General features: G+C 40.3%; 1 long non-coding RNA gene across 1 annotated transcript; it reads left to right on the top strand.

Annotated features, from left to right (window-relative positions):
- The first annotated feature begins 476 nt into the window (after positions 1 to 476).
- Positions 477 to 15,704, top strand: LOC132527212 (uncharacterized). The gene is made up of 4 exons (XR_009542910.1): positions 477 to 600; positions 3,750 to 3,842; positions 6,313 to 6,359; positions 15,428 to 15,704. It is a non-coding gene; the product is annotated as an uncharacterized LOC132527212 (long non-coding RNA).
- Positions 15,705 to 16,204: the final 500 nt, after the last annotated feature.

Genomic DNA, 16,204 nt, shown 5'->3' with positions numbered 1-16,204 from the left:
TGATTTTCATCTTTATGAAGATGAAAGTAACACCAAAAAAAAAAAAATCGAAAACAAAAAACATTTTACTACACACGGGTATTAAAATACGCATTGTAGTTACATGTCAATCCACTTAAAGTACTAAAATTAAAAGACTAAAATGAGAAAAGGTCAAGACTTGGTTGCCTGGAGATCTTTATAGTTTTCCATTTTAAGCCAGACTTGATCTAACATATCAGAACCATGAATGAGTTAAAACAGCAGACCAAGTACTATGGAGTTTTTAGGAGAACACTTTCCTGACTTTTTAGACCAATACTATTTCATTCTTGCCCTGATTTCATAGAATTGACTCTGTAGAAGGAGGTTTTCGTTGTTTTGTAAAATATGATGGACTTTTGGATTTCAGAGAACATGTGATCCCCACTGGTCAGGTGATCCCGCTGGTCATGTGATCCCTGCTGGTCCATTCAGCTGTGGCAGAGGCAGGGGCTGAATTGCAGAGAGATCAACTTGAGACCCACTCCTGTGATTTGGAGGTGACATCAGATTTCAGAGAATAAGGATTATGAAGCAGGCAAAACCCCATATGTATTATTTAGAGAAGGATAATTCCAGGTAATTACATTTGTACAAGATTAATTTTTTCTTTTGGTACGACATGTGCAGTGTGGTATTGATGCGGAAACTGGATTTAGGAGTTAGTAACCTCCATGATGACCATGATGCTCTTCTAACCAGTGTTGACTTAAAAAAAAGGCACAATGTGAGAGTTGCGAGTTAAGTTTTTTTGGGGGCAAAATGAGAACTGCAGCCTGGGAGACAGCATTTCAGATAGCTCTGAGGAATGCTCCAAAAGAGGTAGGGGGGAAGGTCAGTATATATGTGATTTTGGTGAGGGGGGAGTACACGCAATCGAGCACATATTTTTTGGCAGAAGGTTCCTGCTAGTCACGAGGAGCAGTCGTCACCATGAAGGATTTTAGTGCTTTTCTAGATATGAGGAGATGCAAGAATTGGGCTCGTAAAATCGGCTGCTGAAAACATCTAACTATCTGAAGACCTGTTGTGCCAGCTTCTCCCAGAGCACGGAGGGCCTCCTTTCTGCTCTCCACCCTGAACTCCTTTCAGGGGGTGCTGAGAGTCAGCAGCTGCAGCAGCACCTGATTTAATCCTTGTAGAGGTAGATGGCAAGTGCCAATTTGTAGCTGACACCAGTCTGTTCATCAGTCTGAACTCACTGCAATTCAAACAGGGAACAGGGTTCTTTTCCTCTTGGTGTGGACTCCAACCACGGTCTCTCAAACCTCATATGCTGCCTTGTAGTGACTCTCCGGACACTTGTACTAACTCTGCAGATATTTTTAGGGCATTTAAAAGCCTCAGTTCAATAGAATTTAAATTCTCATTTCCATTCTAAAGTTCCCCCTCCCTCCACCCACTGGCCAGGCTGGTGTTTTGGGGTCTGGGAGCAGTGTGTGTGTGTGTGTGTGTGTGAGAGAGAGAGAGAGAGAGAGAGAGAGAGAGAGGGACAGAGGGAGGTTGCCTTCCATGCATACTCCCTCTAAACAGCAAGGATGCTCAAGTTCAGCTACCTCCCATGGTGTGCACTTGGCCCACGGGAAGCCCAACATCCCTGTTTAGCCAAACCACACATGGGCCACTCGCCTCTCCCCATCTACCATTTCTGTCCAAGTTACTCTTTCCTGTCTAGGGCAGTAGGGTAGCTAAGCAGACAGCCAACTGGGAGAGGCACCAGCTCTCCTTCCTGAGGCCCCAAGTTTCTATCCAAGGATTCTCTTGAAGCCTCCCTGGCTTGCTTTCATTCAAGAGGAGAAGAAGCCACCTTCTTCCACCTCCTCCTAGCGTGCTGAGCCATGGCCTCCCATCCTGGGCAATTCCATCCACCCACCCCACCCCCCGCCCTGCCCTCCAACCCCCAGGCATTATCATTGAGTACAGAGCATCCTTTATACTTACTAACTCAATCTTTAAACCAACACAATAAGATACTTCTTAGGAAGTGAGGAAACTGAGACACCAAGAGGTGAAAGACCTTGTCAAGGTCACACAGCTAGCAGGTGTGAAGACTAGGATTCAGAACTAGACAGTCTGGATTTGAAGCCCAGGATCTTGGGCAGGAAGTTTTCTGAGAAGTGTGTGGCAGGGGTAAGGGCCAAGGTGTGTATATGGTGCTGGACCTGGGCTGGAGGTAACAGAGCTAGGTGACTGTCTCTTACTAAGTCCTAGGAAGTCAGTACCCTGGGTGTTTGTGGCTTTCTTGAGAAGTCTACTCAGCTTTGAATATTTTTTACTTCTAAGACAAGAGGAAGATGATGCCTATAGGATCCCTAAAGGCACTTGTTGCCTTGAGTCTTTAAAAAAATTCTTCATGTGGTAATATTTTAAAGCAGATCAGCCATGACTACATGATATAAAGAGCCCTAATTTAAAAGAATGCTCAAGCACATGGGACATCTGTCTTTCCTCAACGTCCATGCTGCCACTAGAGTTTTGATGGATGGATTTATTAAGTTGATAGTTTTCTCCTTTTATTTTATTATTATTTTTTAAAAATTGAAGTGTAGTTGATTTATAATATTGTGTTAATTTCAGGTGTACCACAAAGTGATTCAGATATATATATATATATATATATATATTCTTTTTCAGACACTTTTCCATTATAGGTTCTTATAAGGTATTGAATATAATTCCCTGTGCTATACAGTAGGTTCTTGTTGGTTATCTACTTTATATATAGTAGTGTGTATTTGTGAATCCCAAATTCCAAATTTATCCCTCCCCCACCCTCTTTCCCCTTTGGTAACTGTAAGTTTGTTTTCTATGTCTGTGTGTCTGTTTCTGTTTTGTAAATAAGTTCATTTGTATCATTTTTTAAGATTCCACATATAAGTGATATCATATGATATTTGTCTTTCTCTGTCTGACTTACGTCACCTAGTATGATAATCTCTAGGTCCATCTATGTTGCTGCAAATGGCATTATTTCCTTTTTGTTTATGTCTGAGTAGCATTCCATTGTATGTATATGCCACATCTTCTTTATCCATTCCTCTGTTGATGGCCATTTAGGTTGCTTCCATGTCTTGGCTATTGTGAATAGTGCTGCTATGAACATTGGGGTGCATGTACCTTTTCAAATTAGAGTTTTCGTCTTTTCTGGATATATGGCCAGGAGTGAGATTGCTGTGTAAGTTGCTAGTGTCATGGTGGGGGTATTTTGAGTGGCCATAGTTTATCAAAGTAAGAAGCAGAATTTAGGGAAGAAAGTAAGCTGAGGACTTACTAAGGCTGACAAAGTCTATATTTTCTCTCAGTCACAAACCTGGATAAATAATAAAATGTTAGGTTGATAAGTAACAATAATTTCTTTTTTAAAAGTCCTTGTACTAATTACTTGTCTAGTAACTGAAGCACAATTTTGACAACCTTTGGCAATTCACCTTTGGAATGCATTTTCTGTCTGCTTTGGTCCTTGGAAGTAGCAGAGGATTTGAATTTATGACCTTCCTCACTGTGCTTTACTGAATGAGTCATTCCTGGTGGGGCAGGGGTGGGGTGGGGGTTTGGGGGGGTTGGTCATGCCAGTTGTCTTCATTAAATCTGGAGAAAGTCACCATCTCCATGGCTCTGGGGATTAGATTCTGCCATAGTGAGGTGAATGGAGGGTCCTGTGGATAAAATTTAAAATTCAAAACAAGAAGTAATAAAAGGGACGTGATGAGTTACTTTTTGCCCCACAGGAAGGAACTGTCTCAGATCTTGGCTGACCTGATTCTGCTGATGACTCAGCTCCGAAGGGCACCTCATTCCGGAAAGTGAATCAAGTAATGACGGTAAGTTATATATGTAACAGAGAGAGAGGGCTCCCTGGTGCTGTATTTAAGCCAATGTTTTGTCACCCCTTCTGTCTGTGATTCCTCAGATATGACAGTTAGGTCAGCGTAGGGAAATGAGCTTTTCTGATGAGGATGTGATCACCAGGTTAACTTGTTTTGCCTTGATTGTGCCATTTTGAAGATCAAGTTCTTGAACTTCCCAGACTTTGAATTAAAGAAACATTCAATTTCAGGTTAGCCTTGGGGGTTCCAATGCTGTGACACGACTTCTATTGAAAAATATAAACATCACACCATGTGTGTGACATTAGTATTTTCATGGCTTTGTTTGTAGGTTACATGTGTGTTACATGTTGATGTCTGTAATGACACTAGACCCAGCTCTGCTTCTAGTCATGATCCATTGATATCAATGCATTTCCCCTGTCTTACTGGACTCACTTAGGATCAAAGTTCTAGAATTTTAGTGTTAGTCTTTGACACTTGTAAACTGGGGACAGAACTGAGCTTTAAGGATCAACCAACCTACTAGGCAGCATGTAATCTTCTATATGACAAAGTTAAACAGAATATATTCTTTAAATATTCTTTACTGTATTTCTGTGTTCTGCAAAATTTTGGGGGATAAGGCACTGATATTAATGAACAATTTTATTTATATATTGTGTGCATCTGTAAATTATTTAAATGCACTGTGATATTATTCGATAATGTGCATCATAAAACATATACAAACTTATGATTTTTAAAAAGGATGAGGTAAACAAATATAAATTGAAGCTCTGATCTTTTCTTCTTGCCTATCCTGGGGTACATGCTCTCTACTTGGACTCCTTTGCAGAGGTTCACAGACTTACAAGTAGATCCACCTTTTGCATAGCTATGTAAATAGAAACAAAAAACCGATATCATCATTCTGGAAGGAACTTCTCAGAGTTTGCCTGTCCAGCATGTTTTTTAGGCACAATTATGAGGTTATTTCTAAGGTGAAAACTAATTCGACAGTTCTCAAAGTTCTAAATTTTCAAGGAAGTAGCTCAGTCATGTAGGAGTCGAGTTATCCCAAATAAGTGGAAAAACCTCAGTGGGTGACGTCACCCTCTGATTCATGCCTCCTCTGTGTGTCCTTCGATCTCCATGGAATCAAAATTCACTTGAGAGACAGTGGTGCCCAGGACCTGGGAAAAATACATCTCCATCCAGGATCCCTGCTCTGTGGCCTGAGTCACAGGCACACAAAACCATGGGGTGGTTAAGGACCCATGTGATACCAAGGTCGGAACCTACTCACGGGAGTAACTTCATTTGTTTCATCTCTGGAATCCCCTATAAGGCCACTTCTAACTGATAGAATGGAAGGGTACATTCAATTTTTCTTCTTCCATGGTAGTTTGCAGAATGGAAGGGTACATTCAATTTTTCTTCTTCCATGGTAGTTTGCAACAAAGCAGAGAATAGCTTGTTCAAATGAGAAAGGGTAGGGCATTTATTTGAATCAATATTGAGAGCCAGAGAAGAAACTCATCTGTGTCTAATATTTCCATTTGCTAGTGGTGTGTCTAAGCCTCGTTACCATAGCTTCTGAGAGCTTTCACCCAGACTTGGATGGGGTTGGGTTCCTCTGGAACGCCATCTCTGCTGGGATGGCCCTTCTTTGGCATCTTTCTCTTCTCCAAGGCTGTTCACGTCTCACTTATCCAGGGAGAATGTTTCTTGATTCCACATTTTTAAAGTCCAGCTCAGAAAATTTCACAGTGTTTTCAAAGATGTCATTTCATTTGATCTTCATAATCCTCCAAGGTGGCTAGACTAGGTTGTTGTTGTCCCCATTTTATGGATAAAGAAACAGTCTCAGGGAGGTTAAATGACCTTTAGTGAGTGGCAGAGCTAGGAGGAGAACGCTGGTCTTCTGACTTCTACCCCAAACAAAAGATAAGAAAAATTATAGCGCAGGAAGTGTATTTTATTATTGCATTAAGCATATCCCAATGAATTCTAGTGTATATTTTATTATATCCCAATATAAATACCTTGGCTGCACCTGTATTCCCTCCTCCCAGCAGAACTAATTATCTTAGTGCTAGAAATTGATTATAAGGAAACGAAGTGTTCAGTGACATCTTAAGAAGGCCCCATTGATTGATTGAAGTGTAGTTGATTTCAAGTGTACAGTTATATATATATATATATATGTACATATATATATTCTTTTTCTGATTCATTTCCATTATAGGTTATTACAAGATATTGAGTATAGTTTCCTGTGCTATACAGTAGGACATTGTTGTTTATTTTATATAAAGTAGAGTGTATATGTTAATCCCAAACTCCTAGTTTATCCCTCCCCCCTTTTCCCTTTTGGTAACCATATGTTTCTATGTTTCTATGTCTGTGAGTCTGTTTCTGTTTTGTAAATAAGTTCATTTCTATACCAACATCTTCTTTATCATGTATCGTTTTGAATTAGAGTTTTCTCCAGATATATGCTCAGGAGTGGGATTGCTGGATCATACGGTAACTATGTTTTTAGTTTTTTAAGGAACCTCCATACTATTCTCCATAGTGGCTGCGTCAGTTTACGTTCCTACCAGCAGTGTCGGAGGGTTTCCTTTTCTCCATACCCTCTCCAGCATTTATTATTTGTAGACTTAAAAAAAATAATACTATCATATTTGCATTTTATGGTTCATTTTTTAATTGAACTATAGTTAATTTACAATGTTGTGTTAGTTTTTGGCATACAGAGAAGTGATTAAGTTATACATATATATTTTCTCTTTTAGATTCTTTTGCATTATAGTCTATTACAAGATACTGAATGTATTTTGTAGACTTTTTGATGATGGCCATTCTGACTGGTGTGAGGTGATACCTCATTGCAGTTTTGATTTGCATAAGAAGCCCCCTTTTAAATGAAACTCTTGAATTCAGTGTTGCCTTGGAAATGTGTTCTTCACTTCCGGGGACATTTAACTGCCTTGTAGAGGGACCAGAATTTACATTCTCGCCATGGGCTGTCACAGAGATAAAGCTGGCAGCTTAAGAGAGCAGCCAGCTAAGTGAGGTGTGTTAGTCACCAAACAGCTTAAAAGTTCTTGGATCACTTTCCTCTACTTTACTGTTCAGTTTTTGTTTGGGGAAAGTGAACGGTCTACCCTCTTGCTTCCTAACTCAAGATTCCTCCAGCTCTGGCTACTTCGGTGTTTGCCTCTTTGTACCTGGAGCTGCCTCTTTACATTTTGCCTCTTTTTCTCCATCTACTCCCAGGTTTCTGTCTTACTATCTTTCTCTCTCCATATATTTCCCTTTGCTTCTTTCTCATTTTCTCTCATATTATCTGTCACTTTGATTTTCTATAAACACATAAGTATCACTAACAGATTACAGATTCTTATAAATGATGAGGGGAAATTTAGAACAGTTTTCTTTGAGAATTTTCAGATTATTCTCTGTGTGTGTATGTGTGACTAAAATTTAGTTTATTTATTGACATGTTATTTTCTTAATCCTAATCCCTAAATGGATCACTGAAATACACTGGAGTCTTGCTCACAGCCACTCTCTTGCATAAGTGCCGCGATGGGATCCTTTCCAGAAAACTCTGCCATTCTAGATCAGATACATTTGCATAGGTAGTATTAGAATCTTGCAAAAACATGCTCCTTCTGAAATGTGACTGCAGGGGAGACGGAGGCCAGCAGGTGTCAGGCTCACCCAGTAGAGGATCTGAGAATGTTTTCTTGTGGTTTTTTTTTTTTAAGGTAATTTGCTTTGTTTGAATGAACTTTTGAAGGACCAAAGTTAGGCTCTTGTTGGTCTTAAAGCAAACTCTGGGTTGGTTGAAAGAGAAAGGAGATCATTTCAAGCCTGTATCACCACATATCCAAAGTGGTATGCTGATTATCATTTAATAGATGATTCATTTTATTTTCACTTGCCAGGTGATTGATTCATGATAGAGAAGAGAGGTCCCATAGCTGTGCCTTTGGCTCCATACAGCAGTGTCCTAGCCCCTGGAGTTTTGAAGTTAGTCATTATCTACACCAACCACACACCCACCCACCCTATTTTCAGATGAGGAGAGAGAGATCTAGAAAAGATTTGTTTAAACACTCACAGGAAGAGGATCAGTCAGGATGAAAATCAAGAGTCAGAGTAGGCGAGTCTTCAACAAGCTTGAACGATGATAAGGCATTATTGGAGTCCAGAGCTCGGGACCATGATATTGACCTTGGGGGTTCTCTGGACTCCAGGCTCTGTTCTCAGTGTCCTCATGTTCAGATCAAGGGGGCAAGAGAAACATCAGACTGGAGAGGGCTGCCCAAACCTGCGCTTGTTCACAGGTGATTACCCTCAGGGTAATCCCCATAGCAACGAGGATGAGCATGATTATGCTGGAGGAGGAAAGCAAGTCTAGGAATGGCCTGTTTGAGGGGGGCTGTTAGGCAGTCAGCTCCCAATGTTGCTTCTCCTCAGGCACCCCAGCTGTTTGAGAGGGGCCTGGGGAGGTGGTTGTTTACATCATCACCTGGAAAGCACTTCTTCTTGTTGGTCTGTGGTTTTAACTGACTAGCAAGCCAGAAATCACCGTGGTTCACTTCTTCTAGTTCCTGAAGATGTCTGAAGTGAAGGACACTCTGCCATTTGCTGGGGGTTCCCTGAACCTGAGCAGACCACAGAGCTGTGGGCCCAGCTCTGACCCAGGGCCAGACGCCGATGGTGGCTTTTACAAAGGAGAGTGCTTGCCAGCTTTGCTGATGATGTAACTGGCTCAACAGACATGGGAAGCAGCTCAAGGCAGCCTCCCTAAGAGCGACTCTCCCTGTGTTTTCCAAAGTCATGTAGGAATGTCAAATATTTTTTGTTTAAATGTTTGTTTGTTAAATGGAACTGCTCTACAGAGCAGAGGATACAGATAACTTTGAAAGAGGCTGCTAGGTAGGGCCCTAGTCTAGCCAGTTAGTACCAGCTTGGTGGACACGGAGTGTACTGCCTGGATCTTTCTTCAAGGAAGAGCTTGCCGGCCAGCTGTGGGGAGTGCAGTGAGCAGACAGTCCGCACTTGTCACGTGTCCTTGTGTGTCTGCCTCGGCGGCAGAGATGCTTTGCCCTGTCTCCCTCTGTTCAAACAGCCCCCTTCCAGTGACTGACATGGCGAAAGGGATGAAAGCCTCGCTGGCCATCTCCTCCCAACCAGCTCTAATGGGCCCGGCTCGCTGAAGCTCCTAGCTAGGAGTTGAAGTTCCCTTTTCCCTTCGCCCAATCCAGCTTTGTGTCCCTTATCCTTCACAGCTGTTGATCCCCAATCCATCTTGCGTCTGTTTTTGGGAAACCCAACCTGCAACAGTTAGCCTATCTCTGACTTGGAAAACATTATGGCTCCATAAAGTAAATGCCTAAAAGTCTTTTGTGATCATTTAATTTTTAATACTATTTACATAAGAAAGGAAAGGATTATTTGCACAAAATCGCAGAAAGAAAAAAAAAACATAGTTATTGTGTACTAATACCATAAAAATAGTCAGTTATTATAAATTGACTCTCAACACAGCCCACTTAAACACTTTTTACCATGGGAGGAGAAGGTTCCTGAATTCTTGATGTATAAGATGCCACATACTCTGAAGGTTTGCACACCCAGTTTTTTAAAATTTGATTAATGAGTTGCCCTAAATGTCTTCACATATTTCTAGTTGTGCTTTGTGGCTTCATCCACCTTTGGAGCTAGTCTCAAAATACCACAGCATTGCCTCAACCTTGTTGGGGGTGGGGTCAAGCAGATGGGGAAGCGGGCAGGAGAGGAGGAATGAATTGGGTCGGGAGGGTGTCTCTAAGGCAGCAGGCTCCACTCTACAGCCCTTGCAACTTTGTTTCCAGAGTTGGCTGGATCTGTACTTGATCCTTTAATTACCTAATTGGGTGGTATGGAATCTAACCGCTTCGATCAGGAAAAGAAAAAATCTGAAGGAGTAAGTTCCCTCACCTTGAAGGTGCTGCACAGGTTATAAGTAGAGGTCATGAGCCATGTTCATGGTATCGGGAAATTTATTTTTGAGTTGATCATGTGCTAGATATAGTCTAAAAAGTAATATGCATATACCACAAATTGGGTTACGTGAAATCTGAAAAATTTCTAATTTAAAAGGTACAGAACTATAAAGCAACAATTCTGCCCAAGTCATATTTAGAACTGGTTTTAATATGATACTGTGGGGTGATATCCTTGTTCACACAGGGGCGGGATTGTGCCTGTGTGTTAGGACTTAGATACCATCGTGTTCTTATCTATATTTCAGGAAGCATTCTTATTAGAACCTAGAAGAAAGCAAGTTATATTAAAGAAGATTGAAACATAAGTCCATTTTCAGTATTGAAGAATAATGAAACCCCAAAATATGTATCTTGGAAAATTTAGTGAGAGTAGACAGTTAAAAAGAAAAGAAAAGAAAACAGATGACCAGGAAGAGTTAGTTTTTGTTTCTGGAAATAGGCACTTTTTCTAATAATATATGTATATATTTCTGTCATGAAAATGTGATTTAGGGTTCTCTCAGTAAGTTGTTAAAGCTATTTTGCTTGCTCTGATATGCTTCTCATAAAAATTTCAACGAAATAAAAAGAAGAAAAAGTGACAAACTTCCTACAAAATGGAAATGTCCTTTTTCTCAGTGACGATTTAAAATATTCAAAAATATTTTCTCACAAAGCCACGGATGGAATTGTCTCAGAAATATACATTTTAAATTCTGATACATTTCTGGTGCGTTTAACCCCAAATGGGGTGGTATGTTTAGCCCAAGTGGTGCTGTTTCATGTTTATTCAACTTGGCAGTGCCAACATTTCCTTAGCTGGACATTAGGTTATTAAAGTATCTCTTAAACAAAATAGACTGGCTTCAAAACGAGTGACTCCCACCATGGGTTGGCTGGCTTCTTTGCCGGGTCCATACTATAGAAATCAGAAAACATTTCCTCCCAGCTGGCCTGTCTAGAACAAATACTTTCCCCCCGCTTTCTCATTTCACTCTCTGACCTTTAAAGTGTTTCAGAGGTGCACCCTTCTGGCTTCTTTACTCTGCCATCACTGTTCCTCTCTGCTGGTCTTTGCGTTCTTCCATTCCATCATTTCTGGGGTTTTATTTGCCTTTCTGTATGAATGTTACTTTTGTTTTTTTAATCTACTGGAAAGCCTTCTTATCATGGTCACTTAAAAGCGCTGGTGGCACTTTTCAGAGGTCTCGATTGGACTTAATCCACGTTTCAACTGCCAGTATTTTAGACTTAAAATGAATGTTATTGATCGGCTTTAGGCTCTCTGAAAGATAGTAGGGCAGAGAGAAAAATGACAGAAGTTTGTGCAATTACCACATCACAGGAAAATGTTCTTGCTGGGTCACCTGGGGATGTCTAGGCCAGTTTGGAGTTTTTCTTTTCATTGCTTTTCATTTGTTTAATGCTTTGAGTAGCAATGCTCAGAACTTTTAAATTCCCATTTAAAAATGTCCTCATTTTGTCATAAAACTTCAATTAAACCTCTTAATTTATTTTTCTAGATATATTACACTAATGTTCAGAGGAGTCATAAAGAAACTGTAAAGAGACCTCAGTCCTCTGTATTTGCCATCTCCTTGATAGCGTTCATCAGACATTGTGACTCTCCTCCTAGCAGTAAAATATTGATGTTAAGAAAGAGAATATCACCTGAGAGCCCAAAGAAGCATCATTCTCTTGGGCTTAATTGTCAACTATTTGAACTGTAAGAACAAAACTCAGGGTATGAATGTAACACCTGGAAAGGTCATCATGACCCACTTCAACACCCCCTCCGTGGGTACCTGTCAGTGCGTGACATTGTCCTGGAACCAAGAACTCTCCCTCCCTCCCCATGTATGTATGCATGCATATGTGTGTTATCTGTATGGACACATGGCTTCATGTGTCCCCTCCCCACCCCACCCCAAGTGGCCTCTAATTATCCTCATTTAGTTGGTTTTTTTTTTAAGATTTATTTTATTATTTATTTTATTTATTTTTGGCTGCGTTGGGTCTTAGTTGCAACACACAGGATCTTTCACTGAGGCATGCGGGCTCTTCGTTGCAGCACATGGACTTCTGTCTAGTAGTAGCGTGCGGGTTTTTCTCTTCTCTAGTTGTGGTGCATGGGCTCTGTAATTTGCGGCACGCAGGCTCTCTAGCTGAGGCTCACGAGTTCAGTAGTTGTGGCATGTGGGCCTATTTTCCTGCAGCATGTGGAATCTTAGTTCCCTGACCAGGGGTCAAACCCATGTCCCCTGCATTGCAAGGAGGATTCATTACCACTGGACCACCAGGGAAGTCCCCTCATATAGTTTTAAGCTCATATTATTCCAGATTTGGCCAGTAGAGTCCCTTCAAGTTGGCTCCTTGTGCCTGGGTCATATTTCCATGATTCTTTGGAGCACATTTTTACCTTCTGGTGTAACAGAATGTTCCAGGCTCATCTTGTAGCTCCAGGATCACCCTTCCCCAGCCCGGCTTTCAGCGACTTCTCCAAGGACCCTGGTTCCTTGTTGTGGGGAGTGGTATTAGAGATCAAGTTCTGCACCTCACCTGTCCTCATTGTTCCTGGAAAGAGCCAAGAAATATACAAGTGCACCCACACGTATAAGTACACGTGCCACAAGCACGGAGTCTACACATATACATGGGCACATGTACCTGCACAGACACATACATATACATATACACACGCACCCACACACATAATTATGTATGCACATATGCATATGTTCTACACTCGGGCACATGTACATGCATATATATGTACATGCATATACATACACGCACGTATTTTAGGTATCATGGGTCTATGCCAGTATCTCCAATTCCAGTTTACCTTTCTTGCCTTCTCCCATCCCACATTTACGTGTCCCTCCTTTCCCAGTGAGAATCCTGGCTTCCCGAAACATCAGCACACTGACTCATCTGCTCAATCCCGTGTTACATCTGAGATAGTATCAGAATACCTTCACCCACATGTACTACAAAAACAAACCTGCTAAAAAGAGTTCAGGATCTTTCCAGTTCTCCCATCTCCCTGCCCTGCCCGAGATGCAGGACAAGCAGGGCATGTGGTCAAAACTGTTATAAATTATTCAAATTAGGTTTCCCCCTACATTGTGGTTATAATTATTTATAATTATTAATTATAAATATTATCAATTGTAATTAATAATTAATAGATTAGGTAACCAACTTAATTATTTCTGTTTTATTTTTCCCCTGTAATTTTTTTGTAAAGAGAAGTAGATGTATGTATGTTTTCTTAGTTCCCTTCCTCTTCTTTCTTTCTTTTTTTTTTTTTTTTTTTTTTGCGGTACGTGGGCCTCTCACTGTTGTGGCCTCTCCCGTTGCGGAGCACAGGCTCCGGACACGCAGGCTCAGCGGCCATGGCTCACGGGCCCAGCCGCTCCGCGGCATGTGGGATCTTCCTGGACCGGGGCACGAACCCGTGTCCCCTGCATCGGCAGGCGGACTCTCAACCACTGCGCCACCAGGGAAGCCCTCCTCTTCTTTCTTAAACAAAGGTACGGGATATGATGTTTTGTACTTCGATTTTTCACTTACGAGAGCTTTCGGACCTCATCTCGCATCACTTCCTAGAGAGTTTCCTCTTTCGTTTCTAGGAGGGGATAGTATTTGTTGTGTGTCTGTGCCAGAGTTTATTCAACCATTTCCTGTGCTTGGACATTTAAGCAGTTTCCAATATTTTGCAGTTACAAATAATGCTGCAATGAATAAACGTGTGCATATATACTTTTATATTTTTGGAGGATTAGCTTCAAGATAAATTCCTAGAGGTGGGACTGCTGGGTTCAAGGGTAGATGAATATGTAATTTTGTTAGCTATGGCCAAATTCTCTTCCATGGGGTTTGTATCATATTGCATTCCCAAGCATAACATACAAAAGTGGGTTTGATGGAGTGGATGGGGGAGGGGGTCATGGGATCACTTTTTGAAAAGCATAGGCTTAGAGGAATGGGACGCCTACATGGGATGTGTATTCGAGGCAGAGACGTGTGCAAGGTGATAGTTACATTATTTTGACGAGGACAAAAGGAAACGCAGGCTTTCCACTACATACAAAACATGAGAGTCACTCAAAGAGCCAGAAGTTTACCACCAAGGTCGTTGGAAGCAAATCCACTTTTTGTAATCTTTCTATCCTTTGGATGCTATTCACAGTTGTTTAGACATGAGATCCTCAGACCTTATAGTCTTATTATTGTTCAGGAAGAGAGGACTCTGAACGACTTATTTTTGTGATAAAACCTCATTTAGGCTACAATGATAGGAAGGATGCTCTGATTTCCTGAGGTTAGAAATGAGATTAAATAAGTAAGTACACTTGTTTAATATTATGTATTTTACGTTGGACATATTAACATTACTTTATACATGGCCTCCTACCATCTGCAAATTAGTAATTCTGAAATGTTCTTTCAAAACCAGGGGTCTAAATGGCTGAGCGTGGAAACAATAATTGGTGCATCTCTCTACCAAGCTTTGCCTTTGTCTGTACTGTGCACAGTATATAAGAAACACTTGCTTCCATTTTCTGTGACTGATTAACTGAATCTTCTCATCCAGATTAGTTTCCAACTGTCTGTTCCTTTGTTTCACAGAATATAGTCTATTGTGATTCTAATCTCTGTTATGCATGTTCTTTATGAATAAAATTCCAGGCACACAGGCGTATATGTACACATTTTACTGAGAGATAGTAAAATCTCAGTGTAGGGGGACCTCATCCCAGTGTGACTTTATGGTTCCCACTCTTTGCAGTTTTAAACTTTTATGTGAACCTGGCATTCTGGATGGGTCATAGCATATATAACAGCCATAGGATAGCTAAACTGGGGGAGGCTTGTTGACAAGGATTTGAATATCTGCCCTCTGGCTTTTTCTTGTCCGTATTTCATAACAAAAAACTAACAAGGATTCATTTTGGTGAAATCTGCCTACTAAATGATGCTTTTACATAATACATTCATCAATTAGCATTTGGATTTTGATTAAACCATTTTGCAAGTAATTTCACCCATTATGCAAGTAATTTCACTTTGGTGGCAGTTAAAAGTATATTTTGAAAGGAAAAATATGTTTTGTCATTGAGTACTTTGAGGCTCTCTTCAGTTTATCAAAATCTGTGCAAATTGTAATGTGGCCTTTCAACGTACAGGTGAACCCTTGTGATCCCAGCATTTACTACCATATGATACATGAGATAACCCACACATCAAAATTGTCAATAAAATAGCAAAGTCAGACTGACATTCTTGAAGTGTGTAACACTGTTATCTGCTTTTCTATCCCTAATTGGATCCATTGTCTCCTTTTTCCCGTTCTACTGCTTAAAACGTTTGCCTTGTTGTTTTATTCATGCTTTAGTCACATCTTTGTCGGCAATTACATTTATTTGATTACTTATCTTCCATGGTGATTCCTGGCATTTGGCTCATCTTTTTTTGTTTAGCCTCCTTCCTTTTGAAATCCCTACATCTCATTTGTCAGCAACCTCTGATTATCTCAATTATCTCAAGGGACCTGGAATTATTCTGACGTGTCCTTCTACTTCAGATGAGGACCCTGACCTGGGATCTCAAGACCCAGGTGACTTCAGGATGGAGGATGGAGCCGCTGGATGTGTCTTCCCCTATTCAGATGTTTGAATAAAGCTTTTTACTTGTCTTCCTCTCCTAGAAAAACAATTGAATATTTTGCCACTTATATTTTTCTAATATTGTACTTGAGTCATGCTGCCTTAATCATAGTTTAACAAGTTGTTAGAAATTGTTTTAAACAGGACAAGTAAATCCAACTCCATATAGATTGTCTTTCATTTGCAAATATTAGAATTTGAGTTAAAAATCGTATAACTTGAAGCCGTCTACATAAAATGAAGTTGTTGGTATATTAAAAGTGTCCTTCTTTTCAAGTATATTTTATTTTAGTGTATTTTATAAAAACTCCATAGTCAGTGACTCGAAAGTAACCATGAATGTATTTTTCGTTCCTTATATTTTACTGGAAAAAAGTGGTTAAAGTAATTGTATAGATTTTTACCTTATTCTTTGGTGTCCTGTGTAACTAATTATTTGCTTTAGGTACAAATGACCTACTTGCTAAAGACTGTTCATTTTCTGCTGGAATAAAATAACTTTTCAATTTAGTGATTAACTTGGGATGAACATGCATTTGTTTGGGGGGAGAGAGTAAGTAATAATGATTTAATTCATTATGTGTAGTTTTTTCTTTTAAGGCATTTTCCTTTAGGTTAATTTCCTCTAAGGTTAATTCATACATGGAATCATATCTTT

Source organism: Lagenorhynchus albirostris, chromosome 10, assembly GCF_949774975.1.
Source record: "Lagenorhynchus albirostris chromosome 10, mLagAlb1.1, whole genome shotgun sequence".
NCBI lineage: Eukaryota > Metazoa > Chordata > Mammalia > Artiodactyla > Delphinidae > Lagenorhynchus > Lagenorhynchus albirostris.
Note: the sequence above shows the minus strand (reverse complement) of the source record. Positions and strands in the feature narration are given on the sequence as shown.